Here is an 18,241-nt window from a genome sequence, read left to right on the forward strand (position 1 = left end):
CGGTATCTCACATCCTTTCAAGGCTTTATTCCTGACAAATACCCTAGAAAAGGTTCCTAATGTGTAAAATTATATGTTAACAAATTCCTCTTTCCCAGAAAAGCTTTTCTTACTATTGGCAATCTGCATTGTATGCCCTCTATGGTTGGGTCATCATCATTTATTTTGCTACCCAAATGGAAAAAGTCATCTAGTTCTTTTAGCGCACATTTTCTAATTTAATTCACTCAACATCGCCTGGTTTAATTAGACTCGATTTCATTACCTTTACTTTAATTTTGTTGATTTTCAACTTATAACCTCTTTGCAGATTATTATCCATTTTGTTCCACTACTTTTCCAATTTCTTTGCCGTCTCTGACATATTTACAATGTTATTAGCAAATCTCAAAGTCTTTATTTCTTTCCCTGATCTGATAATATCCAATCCCCTCCCCCCACCCTTCCCCGTTTTGCGTCACAGCTTGCTCATTATAAAGCCTGAACAACACCAGCAATAGGCTACAACCGTGTCTCACTCTCTTCTCAACTACTGCTTCCTTTCTACATTCTTCAACTCGTAGACATGTAGTCCAGTTTCAGTATGAGTTGTAGGTAACATTTCGCACACTGTATTTTATGCCTGCTACATTCAGAATGCCAAAGAATGAATTCCAGTCGACAATGTCAATCGTTTTCTTTAAATCTATAAATGCTATAAACGCAGGTTTACCTTTTTTTAACCTATTTTGTGAGATGAACCATAGCGTCAGTATTATCTCGTGTATTCCAGACTGATTTTTCCGAAGCCGATCTCCGTTGGTTATTTTGTTCTTCTGTAAATAATTTTAAGCTGAGGGTTCAGTAATCTATTTGTAAACCTGTATTCATGCACGAGTATGCTACTGTCTTAGATCTGTCCCAGCTCACACATCGATTATATTGTCAAAAACGATATCAGTATTGCAAATAATCAAAACAAATCAAAATTAACAAGGCATTAGGGCCTGGTGGAATTTTCAGTAGATTTTGCATTGAATATCTGGCATGAGTCCATTTGCTGTCTCATATTTATCGACAGTCTGTCATGCAACCAACAGTCCCGCGTGTCTCGAAGACAGCGCGTCTCTCTCCTGCTTGAAAGAAATGCAAAAGAACACTTGAATACAATCATAGAGCAATACCTCTGACGTCGGTCTTTGCTAGATTCAAAAGCATATTTTTCACTAATATATGAATGGCAAGAACAATTCTTCACTCATATAAACCAATTGATTATGTTGCATGGAAACGTGCCGATAGAAACGAAACTAACATCGAGTATACTCCAAAGACGCGTAATAAAATCGTAAATGTTGCCAACGCACAAACGTTTTATCAGAACAGGGGAGTAGCATTATTAGATCATTCACTGATGATACTGTTCTCTGCAGGAACGTATCGTCACTGGATGATTGTTAAGAAATGTAGATCGGCTGGGGTAGTATTTCATACATCGTGATTTTAATGATATCTGTCTTTAAATGTAGATAAATGCGATATAATGTCAACATACAAAATAAATTTCCCTATAATATCCGATCGCAATGGTAACGGTAAGCTTTTCCGCACTGTCGCGTAGTTCAAATGCCTCGGCGTAACACAATACAGTAACACGAAGTGGAAAGAGCACGTGCAATCACTCGTATAAAGGGCTGTCGGAAGACACACTGTTATGAAAATGTTGTGAAAATTTAGAGCATCTGATACGGAAACAGTACACAAGACGCTTTTTGGTGCTATTCTAGAGTGCTACTCTCATGTTTGGAATCCTAATGAGGTAGACCAATCGAGCGAGATTGTGCAGTGTTGATGACGATGTATTCGAGTTCAGTGGGAACAGACTTCAAACCCCTATCCGAAAATTAAAACTGAGGTTTTCCGTGATTTCCCTGTATCGCTTAAGACGAACAGCGGAATGGTTCTTTTGAAAAGGGCGTTATCGATTACCTTTCCAATTTTTGACCAGACCGACCTCGTGTTCCGCCTCAGGTAAGCTCGTTGTGTACTGAACATTAGCCCCTACGCTTCCTCCCTTTCGTCAACTAGACCTGGCAGTAGACGTTAAGAGATGTGTTGCTAGGTTGGTTACATGCCAGAACAGCCCACATAAGCAGTAAATCACAGAGTTTCGTGGAAATTAAATGTGAACCTTTGGTAGAAATTAAATGTTGTTCTCCCAAAACTCTGTTGAGTAATTTCAAGAATCAGTATACGAAGCAGCCTGAGCTACTAGAATTCTTCTAGTGGCCTGAGCAACAATTCTTCTATCTCTATGGAATATTTCGCATACATAGAACGAGAAAAAAAAATATAGTTGAGGATACGTGAAGAGGCAAGCGGCACGAAAACACTCATCGTCGCATTCGCAAACTGAATGTGATATGAAGTGATCAATTCTGGTACAAAATACTCTCCCCAATGCCTTAGACAGTGACTTGTGGAACTCCTACCAGGTAGTAATAATTAAAGTGCAGCTACTCGCAGAGTTTCAATGAGGGCTGTGATAATCGTATGGCAGCGAAACTTGGTAAATATGCTACTGCGTTGATGCGGGACCGCATGCTGGAAAAAGTTAGTTCCAATTCTGGCCACAAGGTGCAGATCTGGGTTGTAAATGCAAGAAAGGCGCATATAAAAGTATCCATATGTAATGAATTAGGGGAGAGACGTGGGCAGGAAAGGTCAAACAAGTGAGAAAGGCATAAAGTTGATTTTATGGTTAACCACCGCTTACACAGTTTGTTGAATATGAGCCCCGGACATGTCGACGAGATGCTGCATCCGAAAGACCTTGTGATCAACAGCGCCAGATTTGCACCTGGTTGTAAAAACTGGAAATAATTTTTTTAAGAGTAAATCAGTAACGTATTAACGCTTTGACATATCTTCCAAGTTTCGCTGACATACGATAATTACAGCCTAGACTGGACCTTCGTGAGTTGCTGCACCACACTATATTTTGGCATAGGTAAGCTCATTGGACAAAATGTTGGCCGCTCCCATAACTGAGCGTAAGGTGTCGTTCCACCGCTGACGTCAGTCGCTGCAGTGATGTGGTCTGTACGTGCCAGGCAGTTGTGTGGGATCAGCGCAGTGACATAGGCTGATGTGAAGACGTGACGGTATTACATAAAGGAACTATTGTGTTTGCAAGTTCTGATGACCACACCGTGAATAGAGTTGCCCGATCAGTATACCACTCGCAGCCATGTAACACAACGTAAGAACAGTGGTCCTGAAAGGATAATAACTGACAAGGACCGGAGACAAGTGGCACACATTTTCAATTACACTACTGGCCATTAAAATTGCTACACCACGAAGATGACGCGCTACAGATGCGAAATTTAACCGACAGAAAGAAGATGCTGTGATATGCAAATAATTAGCTTTTCAGAGCATTCACACAAGGTTGGCGCCAGTGGCGACACCTACAACGTGCTGACATGAGGAAAGTTTACAACCGATTTCTCATACACAAACAGCACTCGACCGGCGTTGCCTGGTGAAACGTTGTTGTGGTGCCTCGTGTAAGGAGGAGAAATGCGTACCATCACGTTTCCGACTTTGATAAAGGTCGGATTGTAGCCTATCGCGATTGCGGTTTATCGTATCGCGACATTGCTTCTCGCGTTGGTCGAGATCCAATTACTGTTAGCAGAATATGGAATCGGTGGGTTCAGGAGGGTAATACGGAACGCTGTGCTGTATCCCAACGGCCTCGTATCACTAGCAGTCGGGATGACAGGTATTTTATCCGCATGGCTGCAACGGATCGTGCAGCCACGTCTCGGTCCCTGAGTCAACAGATGGGGACGTATGCAAGACAACAACCATCTGCACGAACAGTTTGACGACGTTTGCAGCAGCATGGACTATCAGCTCGGAGACCATGGCTGTGCTTACCCTTGACGCAGCATCACAAACAGGAGCGCCTGCGATGGTGTAATCAACGACGAACCTGGGTGCACGAATGGCAAAACGTCATTTTTTGGATGAATCCAGGTTCTGTTTACAGCATCATGATGGTCTCATCCGTATTTGGCGACATCGCAGTGAACGCACACTGGAAGCGTGTATTCGCCATCGCCATACTGACGTTTCACCCGGCGGTATGGTATGGCATGCCAATGGTTACACGTCTCGGCCATCTCTTGTTCGCATTGACGGCACTTTGAACAGTGGACGTTACATTTCAGATGTGTTACGACCCGTGGCTCTACCCTTCATTCGATCCCAGCGAAAACCTACATTTCAGCAGGATAATGCACTACCACGTGTTGCGGGTCCTGTACGGGCGTTTCTGGATACAGAAAATGTTCGACTGCTGCTCTGGCCAGCACATTCTCCAGATCTCTCACCAATTGAAAACGTCTGGTCAATGGTGGCCGAGCAACTGGCTTGTCACAAGACGCCAGTCACTACTCTTGACGAACTGTAGTATCATGTTGAAGCTGCATGGGCAGCTGTACCTGTACACACCATCCAAGCTCTGTTTGACTCAATGCCCAGGCGTATCAAGGCCGTTATTACGGCCAGAGGGTGTTGTTCAGGGTACTGATTTCTCAGGATCTATGCACCCAAATTGTGTGAAAATGTAATCACATGTCAGTTCTAGTATAATATATTTGTCCAATGAATAACCGTTTATCGTCTGCATTTCTTCTTGATGTAGCAATTTTAATGGCCAGTAGTGTACATTCCGTTTAAAACGCTACGGTAACTGCTGCTGTCATGGAATGTAGGTATTTCTCAACCACTTGCCGAGTGCACGACGCAAAGATAACTGAATGCACTGGGCAGTTGAACTCGGCTGCCTCGCATAAACGTCCCTCAGTGGTACGTAGACTGGGGTGACAAAAGTCATTGGATGCCTCCTAATATTGTGTAGGGGCTCCTTTTGCCAGGCGTAGTGCCGCAACTTGAAATGGCGTGGACTCAAGAAGTCGGTGGAAGTCCTTTGTTGAACTACTGAATCATGCTGGCTCTATAACCGTCCATAACTGCGAAAGTGCTGCCGGTGTAGGATTTTGTGCACGAACTGACCTCTCGATTATGTCCCATAAATGTTCAATGGGATTCATATCGCTCGAATTGTCCAGAAATTTCTGACATGGCGCCTTGTCATCCACGAAATTTCCATCGTTGTTTGGGAACATAAACTCCATGAATGATTCCAAATGGTCTCCAAGTAGCCGAACATAACCATTTTCAATCAATGATCGGTTCAGTTGGACCAGAGAATCCAGTCCATTTCATGTAGCTACAGCTGACATCATTATGGGTTCACCACCAGTTTGCACAATGCCTTGTTTACAACTTAAGTCCATGGATTCTCGGTGTCTGCGGCACTCTCTAACCCTACCACCAACTCTTATGAGCTGAAATCGGGATTCATCTGACAAGGCCACGTTTTCCAGTTGTCTAGAGTCCAACGCGTTGGTCCAACCGATATGCTCAGGAGCCCAGGAGACGCGCTACAAGCGATATCGCGCTTTAGCAAAGGCACTCTACATCTTCATTTATACTCCGCAAGCCACCCAACGGTGTGTGGCGGAGGGCACTTTACGTGCCACCGCATTACTTCCCTTTCCTGTTCCACTCGCGTATGGTTCGAGGGAAGAACGTCTGTCGAAAAGCCTACATGCGCGCTCGAATCTCTCAAATTTTACATTCGTGATCTCCTCGGGAGGTCTAAGTAGGGGGAAGCAATATATTCGATACCTCATCCAGAAACGCACCCTCTCGAAACCTGGACAGCAAGCTACACCGCGATGCAGAACGCCTCTCTTGCAGAGTCTGCCACTTGAGTTTGCTAAACTTCTCCGTAACGCTATCACGCTTACCAAATAACCCTGTGACGAAACGCGCCGCTCTTCTTTGGATCTTCTCTATCTCCTCTGTCAACCCGACCTGGTACGGATCCTACACTGATGATCAATACTCAAGTATAGGTCGAACGAGTGTTTTGTAAGCCACCTCCTTTGTTGATGGACTACATTTTCTAACGACTCTCCCAATGAATCTCAACCTGGCACCCGCCTTACCAACAATTAATTTTATATGATCATTCCACTTCAAATCGTTCCGTACGCATACTCCCAGATATTTTACAGAAGTAACTGCTACCATTGTTTGTTCCGCTATCATATAATCAAACAATAAAGGATCCTTCTTTCTATATATTCGCAATACATAACATTTGTCTAAGTTAAGAGTCAGTTGCCACTCCCTGCACCAACTGCCTATCCGCTGCAGATCTTCCTGCATTTCGATGCAATTTTATAATGCTGCAACTTCTCTGTATACTCCAGCATCCTCTGCGAAAATCCGCATGGAACTTCTGAGACTGTCTACTAGGTCATTTATATATACTCACGTCGGTCGTCTGCTGCCATCGCTCATTAATGCCAAATTTCGACGCACTGTCCGAACGTATACGTTCGTCGTACGTCCCACATTGATTTCTACGGTTATTTCACGCAGTATTGATTGTATGTTAGCACTGTCAGCTCCACACAAACACCGCTGCTCTCGGTCGTTAAGTGAAGGCTGTCGGCCACTGCGTTGTCAGTGGTGAGAAGTAATGCCTGAAGTTCGGTACTCTCGGCACACTCTTTACACTGTGGATCTTGGAACACTGAATTCCCTAACGATTTCCGAAATGGAATATCCCATACGTCTGCTGTAACAACCAATCTGCGTTCAGAGTCTGTTAATTCCCATCGTGCGGCCATCATGCCGGAAACCTTTTAACATGAACCACCAGGGTACATATAACAGCTACGCCAACACACTGCCTTTTTTAACCTGGTGTACGCGATATTAACGCCCTCTGAACATGTGCATAACGCTATCCCGTGACTTTTGTCACCTCGGTATAAAACTACACAACACAACACAAAAATTGGGCAGTAGCTGACTGGAGGTGTGTAGCGTGCTCCAGCTCACTGTCAGCCCAGTGAAACATTCAACCCGCATTTCAAAATGGTTCAAATGGGTCTGAGCACTATGGGACTTAACTTCTAAGGTCATCAGTCCCCTAGGACTTAGAACTACTTAAACCTAACTAACCTAAGGACATCACACACGCCCATGCCCGAGGCAGGATTCGAACCTGCGACCGTAGCGGTCGCTCGGTTCCAGACTGTAGCGCCTAGAACCGCTCGGTCACACCGGCCTTCCGACCCGCAGTGTGTGGAGGGCGCAGATCAGGCCAGAGACGGGTCTGTGAGGTTTCGGCTACATTTATCATACTATGACTTGTCTCCACCCATTCAGGTTACAATGAACATTAGCCACGATGCTTGTTTCGGCATTATAGATGATCAAGAGTTGTGCTTTCTTCTGCATCTTCATGGTGAGTATGCTGTGAACACTCCCGTCGTCCAAGACAACAACAGCAGTGTTCGCAGGACTGCGGGCATATGTTAGTGGTTTGGCTAACTCTCTGGCACCCTATCACACTTGGACTGGCTAAGCAGTCCCATCTTAAACCTATAGAAAAATGTGGAACCATGTGGAACAGCGGTTGACACGTAGCAATCAACATCGTTCCGATTTTGTAGCTGTGATCACCAATGTGAGGCTTCAGCTGGGTATGGAATGCCCGAAGAAACTTGTGGATTCTATTGCTTGCTGAACTGAAGTCATCATCAAGGATGCGGGCAGTGTGACGCCGTTTTAGCATCGCGTTCTCTGCGAGTGACTAATATTTTGCCCAGCGTAGCTATATGAGGTAATACAGAACTAAACTCAAGGGCAGCTCCAAACTGGCTTCAACAACCATAGGTCACAGTTTCATTATTCATATTGTATGAATAAACTGACTGTAGTGACTTACGACGAACGGGAGTTTTCTCGAATCACTCCGATAAGGTGATACTTCAATTAGGCTACGATTAACTCCGGCTCATCACAGAGGAATGATCTTAGTGCAGTCGGCACGCATACGACAGCTTGCGCTACCTAATATGATCTAAATCGCCGTCCATAAAAATGGGATTTTTCCGGGCCTCATACCGGTGGTTGCATTTGTCATTAAAAGGTTGGATAGCCCTTGAGCTAGGGACCATTGTACACCCAACAGACGGATCGTCTTTTTGTAACTATCCTACAGAACAGAGTCAAACTTTAAACATTACACCCTCCCCTCCAGCTAAAGCAAATGGAGAAATTCAGTGAGTTCTTTTCGCGTTAGATGTGGCCTACGTTTCGCCTCAAAGGGCTTATGGATGCACTATGTAGTTCATGGGCGGTTCCTGTGAAAACCTGAAGAATATGATTTTTGGGTACCAAAACGGAGCCGCGAATTCCAAGACGGATATAAACAACAAATGGCTGAAATTTTTACGATATATTTCTAAGATCCCGATATCGAACAACCTTTAAAATTTTCTTCATAGCTTCATCAGTCTGCGAGATACAGAGGTTCGAAGTTACCCTGCTTCTACAAGTGAAATACACACGTAAAATCCGGTATGTGACGGAATCTAAATAATAAATAACCGCAGAAAATTGCTCAAATTTTAGCCGTATAGCCACTACGCATTTATCTAGAACTACCAACCTAGCGTTTTCGAAAACCGTTATCCATTATCGAGAAACATCCCAAAAGTATGGTTTTTAGTTACCCAAACCGAGGAGCGGATTCCAAAAGAGCGATGCAAAGCAAATGCCTGTAATTATTACGATATATTTCTAAGATCGTGATTTGGAACAACCTTGACAATTTTCTTCATATCCTTATCCATTTCCGAGGCACAGAGATTCAAAGTTATACACGTAAGATACGCACGTAACATCCGGTGTGAGGTGAAAACTTAATTTATAAAGTGACGAAGCACGAATAAATATGCTGAAATGTGTTATCATCATAATGGTTCTGACAACCTCGTGTTGTAGTACAGACGCAGATGCAAAATTTTTGTGCCCGTAAAATCCGGTCTGAGGTGTAAAATTCGTTTTGCGTTATTTCAATTTCACCTAACTATTTAATGAATTAAGAATGTGTCCACCTTTTTGCTAGTGCTCAAATTATTGTTTTCTTTTAACAAGAAAATGTGTTGCATCACAGTTGTGGAATCCTCAGTGTTTTTCTTTACTTTTATTTTACATTGTGTGCGTCCTGTGATGGTAACCGAATTCAGCCACAGGTCTAAATTAATACACCATGTCTTCACTGTAGTATTTGGCAAGCCCTGATCTGTGACACGTTTGTTTTAGTGTACCAAATGTGTTTTTGTTGTAGTTGGACTGACTGCCCCTTTGTGAATACAGCGTCTTGCTATGTTGCTGTGACTTAGACAAACGTATCACTGCACATATTTCTGATAAGAAACGTAAATTTTTGCAATGAAACGTGCGTCCAAGCCACAGCAACATACTAAGACGCAGTATTCACAAATGAGCATGAGAAAACGTCAGTCCAACCACACAAAAACACGTTTGGCACACAGAAACAAACCTGTCACAGCTGTGGACTAGCTAGGTACCACAGTGATGAAATGGTGTACTAATTTAGACCTGTGCCTGATTTCGGCTGGCAGCGACAGGGCACACACACGTAAAATAAAAGAAAAATTTAAAAAAGCCACTGAAGATGTCACAACTGTGGTAAAACATGTTTGGAAGTCAAAATAATACATTAATTTGTTTACTTGAAAAAAGGACGACCCATACTTAATTCATTATTATTTTCTGCAAGCACGGGAACAGACCTCAAAACTTTAATATGATAGTCACATAAGTAAACTATCAATATTTTACCGAGCCATTAAGTTCTTTTCATATGAGGGATATGTCATGCTGTAAAAGGGAAAAGAAGCGAACCAGCTGAAGAAGTTCCTATTTGAGCACAAAACAGGCTAATATGCTCGTGTTTAAATTCAAAGACTGGCTGAAAAGTGGAGTACCAGCTGTCTCATCCTACCTTTCTCAGCATCTCTAATGGTTCAAATGGCTCTAAGCACTATGGGCCTTAACATCTGAGGTCACCAGTCCCCTAGAACTTAGAACTACCTAAACCTAATTAACCTAAGGACGTCACACACATCTATGCCTGAGGCAGGATTCTGACCTGAGACCGTAGCGGTAGGAGACAATGGTAGTGTAAGGGAAAAGACGGTCACAGTTGCAATGGAATATACACTACTGGCCATTAAAATTGCTACACCAAGAAGAAATGCAGATGATAAACGGATATTCATTGGACAAATGTATTATACTAGAACTGACATGTGATTATATTTCCACGCACTTTGGGTGCATTGATCCTGAGAAATCAGTACCCACAACAACCACCTCTGGCCGTAATAACGGCCTTGATACGCCTGGGCATTCAGTCAAACAGAGCTTGGATGTCGTGTACAGGTACAGCTGCCCATGAAGCTTCAACACGATACCACAGTTCATCAAGAGTAGTCACTGGCCTATTGTGGTGAGCCAATTGCTCGGTCACCATTGACCAGACGTTTTCAATTGCTGAGAGATCTGGAGAATGTGCTGGCCACGGCAGCAGTCGAACATTTTCTGTATCCAGAAAGGCCCGTACAAGACCTGCAACATGCGGTCGTGCATTATCCTGATTAAATGTAGGGTTTCGCAGGGATCGAATGAAGGGTAGAGCTACGGGTCGTAACACGTCTGAAATGTAACGTCCACTGTTCAAAGTGCAGTCAATGACCCAGACGTGTAACCAGTCTCACCCCATACCATCACGCCGGGGGATACGTCACTATGGCGATAACGAATACACGCTTCCAATGTGCGTTCACTGCGATGTCGCCAAACACGGATGCGACCATCATGATGCTGTAAATACACTCCTGGAAATGGAAAAAAGAACACATTGACACCGGTGTGTCAGACCCACCATACTTGCTCCGGACACTGCGAGAGGGCTGTACAAGCAATGATCACACGCACGGCACAGCGGACACACCAGGAACCGCGGTGTTGGCCGTCGAATGGCGCTAGCTGCGCAGCATTTGTGCACCGCCGCCGTCAGTGTCAGCCAGTTTGCCGTGGCATACGGAGCTCCATCGCAGTGTTTAACACTGGTAGCATGCCGCGATAGCGTGGACGTGAACCGTATGTGCAGTTGACGGACTTTGAGCGAGGGCGTATAGTGGGCATGCGGGAGGCCGGGTGGACGTACCGCCGAATTGCTCAACACGTGGGGCGTGAGGTCTCCACAGTACATCGATGTTGTCGCCAGTGGTCGGCGGAAGGTGCACGTGCCCGTCGACCTGGGACCGGATCGCAGCGACGCACGGATGCACGCCAAGACCGTAGGATCCTACGCAGTGCCGTAGGGGACCGCAGCGCCACTTCCCAGCAAATTAGGGACACTGTTGCTCCTGGGGTATCGGCGAGGACCATTCGCAACCGTCTCCATGAAGCTGGGCTACGGTCCCGCACACCGTTAGGCCGTCTTCCGCTCACGCCCCAACATCGTGCAACCCGCTTCCAGTGGTGTCGCGACAGGCGTGAATGGAGGGACGAATGGAGACGTGTCGTCTTCAGCGATGAGAGTCGCTTCTGCCTTGGTGGCAATGATGGTCGTATGCGTGTTTGGCGCCGTGCAGGTGAGCGCCACAATCAGGACTGCAGACTACCGAGGCACACAGGGCCAACACCCGGCATCATGGTGTGGGGAGCGATCTCCTACACTGGCCGTACACCTCTGGTGATCGTCGAGGGGACACTGAATAGTGCACGGTACATCCAAACCGTCATTGAACCCATCGTTCTACCATTCCTAGACCGGCAAGGGAACTTGCTGTTCCAACAGGACAATGCACGTCCGCATGTATCCCGTGCCACCCAACGTGCTCTAGAAGGTGTAAGTCAACTACCCTGGCCGGCAAGATCTCCGGATCTGTCCCCCATTGAGCATGTTTGGGATTGGATGAAGCGTCATCTCTCGCGGTCTGCACGTCCAGCACAAACGCTGGTCCAACTGAGGCGCCAGGTGGAAATGGCATTGCAAGCCGTTCCACAGGACTACATCCAGCATCTCTACGATCGTCTCCATGGGAGAATAGCAGCCTGCATTGCTGCGAAAGGTGGATATACACTGTACTAGTGCCGACATTGTGCATGCTCTGTTGCCTGTGTCTATGTGCCTGTGGTTCTGTCAGTGTGATCATGTGATGTATCTGACCCCAGGAATGTGTCAATAAAGTTTCCCCTTCCTGGGACAATGAATTCACGGTGTTCTTATTTCAATTTCCAGGAGTGTAGAACCTGCATTCATCCGAGAAAATGACGTTTTGCCATTCGTGCACCCAGATTCGTCGTTGACTACACCATCGCAGGCGCTCCTGTCTGTGATACAGCGTCAAGGGTAACCGCAGCCATGGTCTCCGAGCTGATAGTCTATGCTGCTGCAAACGTCGTCCAACTGTTCGTGCAGATTGTTGTTGTCTTGCAAAAGTCCCCATCTGTTGACTCAGGGATCGAGACGTGGCTGCACGATCCGTTACAGCCATGCGGATAAGATGTCTGTCATATCGAGTGCTAGTGAGACGAGGTCGTTGGGATCCAGCACCGCTTTCCGTATTACCCTCCTGAACCCACCGATTCCATATTCTGCTAACAGTCATCGGATATCGACCAACGCGAGCAGCAATGTCGCGATACGATAAACCGCAATCGCTATAGGCTACAATCCGACTTTTATCAAAGTCGGAAACGCGGTGGTACGCATTTCTCCTTACACGAGGCACCACAACAACGTTTCACCAGGCAACGCCGGTCGACTGCTATATGTGTATGAGAAATCGGTTGTAAACTTTCCTCATGTCAGCACGTTGTAGGTGTCGCCACCGGCGCCAACCTTGTGTGAATGCTTTAAAAAGCTAATCATATGCATATCAAGCATCTTCTTTCTGTCGGTTAAATTTCGCGTCTGTAGTAGGTCATCTTCGTGGTGTAGCAATTCTAGTGGCCAATAGTATACGATAGTCACATAAGAAAACTATCAATATTTTACTGCGCTATAAAGTTCTTTTCGTATGAGGGACATGTCCTGCTGTAACAGGGAAAAGAAGCGAACCAGCTGAAAAATGCTCCTATTGGAGCACAAAACAGGCTAATGTGCTCCTGTTTAAATTCAAAGACTCTGATGAAAAGTGGAGTACCAGCTGTCTCATCCTAACTTCCTCAGCACCTCTAAAAATTTCACCAAAAATTTTGGTATGTGAACATATTAGCGTCTTTTACGTTGAGAGGGAAGGAAACGGTGGCTGTGGGAAAGAGACGGAAAAGTAAATAGACAGCGGCTGTGGTATAGAATGAGCTGAAGGAGAAAATGGTAGTGTGAGGATAAGAGAGGGTCACAGTGGCAATGGAATATAGTTGACAGTGACAGAACAGTCATAGGAAAAGAGTGAGGGATACAGTGCACTGGGAGAGGAATAAAGTCAAGGAGAAAGTGGATGTGGGTGAGAGTGAGTGATAATAAGAGACAGAGTGAACGACATTGACAGTGAGGAAGAGAGAGATAGTGACATTGAGAAAAGATACACCAGCTGTGGGAGGGAATGAATGCGATAGCACCAGTCAGGGAGAGCAAGTTGTAGACAGTTAGACGAGACAGCAATAGCTGGACAGAAAGAAGGACACTGTGGCTGTGAGACAGGAGACACAGATAGAGAGAGAAGCACAGAAATAATGCCAGTGAGTTGGGTTGAATGAGTGAGTGACAGTATGCAAGTGGAAGTGGGTGGACATGAGTGACTAGTGGGCGTGAGTGAGTTGCCGTGGGTGGTGAGAGGTCAGTTGCATGTTGAAAAGAGCGCGAATATGTTCGCATGCCAAAATTTCTGGCAACATTTTCAGAGGTGCGGTGGAAGATAAAATGAGGTGGCTGGTACCCCAGTTTTCAGTCAGTCTTTTAAAGCAGGAGCATATTAACCTTTTTGTGCTCAGATAGGAGAATTTTTCCGCTGATTTGTATATGTACGTTAATCAGATTTCTGTTCAATGTCGTGCAATAATAGAGGCGCTACCGGCCTAAGTGGTCCGTCCCCAACGTTAGGTAAGGCTATAGTGTGGAAATAGTGAACGCCCCTTGTTGTTTAGTATCGGTATTATTCGCGGAGCTGCTTTGTGTGTGAGCAGGCGTGGGCGCCTAGTGCAGCAACCGAGTTCCGCCCCCACCAGGAAAGCGATTTTGCGTCACGTCCTCTGTCAGCGTCTCAAGGGCGACGGAAAAGCTCAAACTTGTGATCGCCGCAGGTACGTCAGCAGTTGCACCGCACGCCTTGCCGGCTTCGCTGACAGTTCCTGACTTAACTCACAAGCGCAGTCCTGCAGGTAAGCTGTAATCTTCCCCTGGTGTTAATATGTAATGTCCATTTCGCTAGCACAGATCGGATTGCTCTCGTTCATTTCGCATCAGTATTATCATTCACATCTGTGGAGCTGAAGTGGTGAACTTAAACAGAGCGGAATATACAGCTGGAAAAGTGTACGCATGGGAGTTCGCAGAAATTTGCTCAAGAGGGGACAAGATTTTGAAACTGCCATTTTATGTATAAGTGATTTCAGGAGTTTGAGAACGTGTTTGCCCTAAGAACTTAATTTTACAGGAAGTACGTAAAACGTGAATCTCGAACACGTATAATTTTTAAGATAAGATTACTTTGATACCGAACAGTTAAGCTAGTTCATTAATAAATACTAACTACACCTCTTGACATTATTAATATGAATATGGACGTCATTTTTTTATTTGAAAGTCTGAAATTACCTATCCAGTGGATCCAGCAAGTTATGAAATAAAAGATATTCGCAAAGTATTTTTCTATCAAAATATGTTAGTACTGTTAGGCTAATACCGAAAAGTAAGAGTCTGAAACCGAAAACAGTATCAGATCGACTGACCAAGTCCTGGTGGATATCAACAAAAACAACCGTCAAAAAATGCATTGCTTAATACTCCTCAAGGTGGTGAAACATGAAATAAACTTATAAAAAGTGACTATTCAGGTTCACATCTGATGGTGTTATTGCACCGTCTTCGTGACTTGTATTTTTTTAAATATTTGTCTTGCAAAACAGAACTGTTTTTAAAAACTACATTTTTTTGAAATGTTTGGGTAAAGTGTAACGTGTAACCCAGAGCCAGCATTAGACGAGATGAATACGATAAATCTTCCAAAACAACTCTCTCGCTGGCCAGTACAACCGTCTGTCAGTAGCCTGGGACTCAGCCAACATAGTCCTCGCCCCCCAGTTTGGCACATTATTTTTCAGTTATGCCAACTGGACTCCGCTATTCGTAACTCTATGACTGCATTTTGCACTGTGTTGAAACGACTGGGTGGGGTCTCTGTTTCGGCAATGTTACGTAAGGGTTTGCCTCCGTCATGACCGCAAAACAGCGCCAAGGAAATGGCATCATTTACCGTGAACATCCGGACAACCAAACAAGCCCAAGTTATGTAGTGCTTGCGCCCAGTGTTTCCCTTGCACTTTGAAATGTGAAATTTGCGGCTCAGTAGTATCAAAGTCAGTCATTTTCTAGGCAGGTTTTCTAGGGGGTCAGAATTAAGTTTGTAACTCAGATTTCGGATCCCCCTTACGGACGCCTATCCTGTTCTGCCTCTGACAGATATTTTATACGGCTACTTAGCCGCCCAACTTTTTTATCACGTTCTGTAGGGTTCTTATTGCAAAAGACTGAGAAAGAACTTTAACGAGTTTCATTGTCATGATTAAAAGTCGTTCTCACACAGAATAAATTGCACGGGTTGACTTCCGCATATACTAGTCCTTCCTCGCTTCCATTTTACGTCAGCCACCGAAATGAAAGACACGAGGGGATGTGACCAGTAGAGCCCGGATTTGAATAACAGAGAAAATAGCGAACTATGCAAGCATTTATGGCGTAAAACTTATATAAATATGCCCAGAAACTTATGTAAATATGGCCTTAAAAATAAAAACATTACTTTATAATTTATTTAAAAAACATTCTTGTTAGTTATTTATGTATCATGTGGTACATAATTCATTTCTGAACAAATTGTGGTTATATTACTTACTTTTTGCAGTGTTTGAAACTAAATAGCATTTATTTTTTTAGATGTCTATATGAGTCTGAAAAAACATAAAGTACAGTTAAAACAATAACACACTTCCAAAAAATAAAGCTACGTTTTTACTCCTGCACACCGCTTGTTTCAAGTAGTCCAAATTAACTAACATGTCCTATCAATCTTCAACTTCTGCAGAGTTGTTGCATTGTATCACCAGGTACATTTTCAAGATTCCCGTTATCAAAGATCTACGGTTGTTGCTGAGGGTAGCTTTGTACCTGGAAAAATCCCTCTCTATGCCATAGAACGGCACAGGAGCGTATTTGAAGGCGGCGAAGTCTCTGCATGCCCTGTTTGGTTCATTCTACACCTACACCTCCTAGAGCACTCTGCAAATCACATTTAACTGCCTGGCAGAGGGTTCATCAAATCATCTTCACAATTCTCTATTATTCGAATCTCGTGTAGCGCGCAGAAAAAACGAACACCTATACTTTCCGTGCCAGCTCTGATTTCCCTTATTTTATAATGGTGAGCGTTTCTCCCTATGTAGGTCGGCGTCAACAAAACATTCTCTCATTCGAAGGACTCAAATTTCGCGAGCAGATTCCGCCGCAACGAAAAACGCCTTTGTTTTAATTATGTCCACCTCAAATCCTGTGTCATTTCAGTGACACTCTCTTCCCTATTTCGCGATGATACAAAACGTGCTGCCTTTCTTTGAACTTTCTCTATGTACTCCGTCAATCCTATCTAGTAAAGATCCCACACCGCGCAGCAGTATTCGAAAAAGGACGACAAGCGTAGTGTAGACAGCCTCCTTAGTAGATCTGTTACATTTTCTAAGTGGTCTCCCGGCCGGGTTCTCGCTTCCTGAGCGCGGAGCCCCGAGTTCGATTACCGGCGGGGTCAGGGATTTTCACCTCCCTCGAGATAAGTGGGTGTTTGTGTTGTCTTCATCATTTCATCTCATCATTCATGAAAGTGGCGACATTGGACTGAGCAAAGTTTGGGAATTTGTACGGGCGCTGATAAACGCGCAGTAGAGCGCCCCACAAACTAAACATCGTCATCTATGTGTCCTGCTAATAAAAGTCAGTCTTTGGTTAGCCTTCTCCACAACATTTTCTATGTGTTGCTTCCAATTTAAGTTTTTCATGATTGTAATTTCCTAGGTAATTATCTGAATTTTTTTTAGATTGGCTGATTTATCGTGTACCTGAAGTTTAACGGATTCCTTTTAGCACTCATGTGGATGATCTGACTCTTTTCGTTATTTAGGATCAATTGCCAATGTTCGCACCCTACAGATATCTTTAGTAAATCGTTTTGCATAAACGATAGCGCCATCTGAAAACAACCTAAGACGGCTGCTCATATTGTCTCCCAAATCGTTTATATAGATGAGGAACAGCAAAGGGCCTATAACAGTACCTTGCGGAACGCCAGAAATCACCGCGCGACTGCTACGGTCGCAGGTTCGAATCCTGCCTCGCGCATGGATGTGTGTGATGTCCTTAGGTTAGTTAGGTTTAAGTAGTTATAACTTCTAGGGGACTGATGACCTCAGATGTTAAGTACCATAATGCTCAGAGCCATTTGAACCATCGCCAGAAATCACTTCTGTTTTCTTTCCGTCAGTTACTACGAACTGTGACCTCCCTGCCAGGAAATCACGAAATGTCTTCAAATTTTGTGGCATTCCCAGAAAGACTGTCACTAGAAATGAAATGATTGTATAGCATCGTTGTCCGTGACGTCTCATTCGGGTTCGGCAGCGACTTGCGGCCGATAATGAGGATGAAATTGTGATTGGCACAACACAACACCCAGTCCAAGAACGAAGAAAAATCTTCACTCGTCGCGGGAATCGAACCCGGGCCCTGTGCGTGAGAGGCAAGCATGTTACCACCCAGCTTTTTTTTTTTTTAATCTCATTTTGTTCGCGTTCGTTCGTTGTATCTGCTCGGGGCAGACGTTGGAAGACACCCGTTTAAGTTCGTTGTTTATCGATGTTTTTTTTATTACAGAAGGCAGTTAACCCTCTGACCGGCAGCCGGCAGCTGGCAGCTAAGCAGGCGGACTAGACTGTCACTAATTTTGCAGTTCTTCACTTTGTCAGCCACATGAGCACAATCCCAACCCATCTCACTCTGCACATGTTGCACAAT

General features: G+C 44.5%; 1 protein-coding gene across 2 annotated transcripts in view; it reads left to right on the forward strand.

Moving 5' to 3' along the window:
* Nucleotides 1–18,241, forward strand: part of LOC126298722 (uncharacterized) — a 355,049-nt gene that overhangs the window by 42,961 nt on the left and 293,847 nt on the right. The window contains exon 1 of one of the 2 annotated variants that reach the window (XM_049990149.1): nucleotides 14,253–14,343. The exons of the other annotated variant lie outside the window; for it this stretch is intronic. The gene's annotated coding sequence lies outside the window, so the exon portion shown is untranslated. Of the gene's footprint in view, nucleotides 1–14,252; nucleotides 14,344–18,241 lie in introns of those variants that run through there. 2 annotated transcript variants of the gene reach the window in all.

Source organism: Schistocerca gregaria, chromosome X (genome assembly GCF_023897955.1).
Source record: "Schistocerca gregaria isolate iqSchGreg1 chromosome X, iqSchGreg1.2, whole genome shotgun sequence".
In the NCBI taxonomy this organism is placed as follows: Eukaryota; Metazoa; Arthropoda; class Insecta; order Orthoptera; family Acrididae; genus Schistocerca; species Schistocerca gregaria.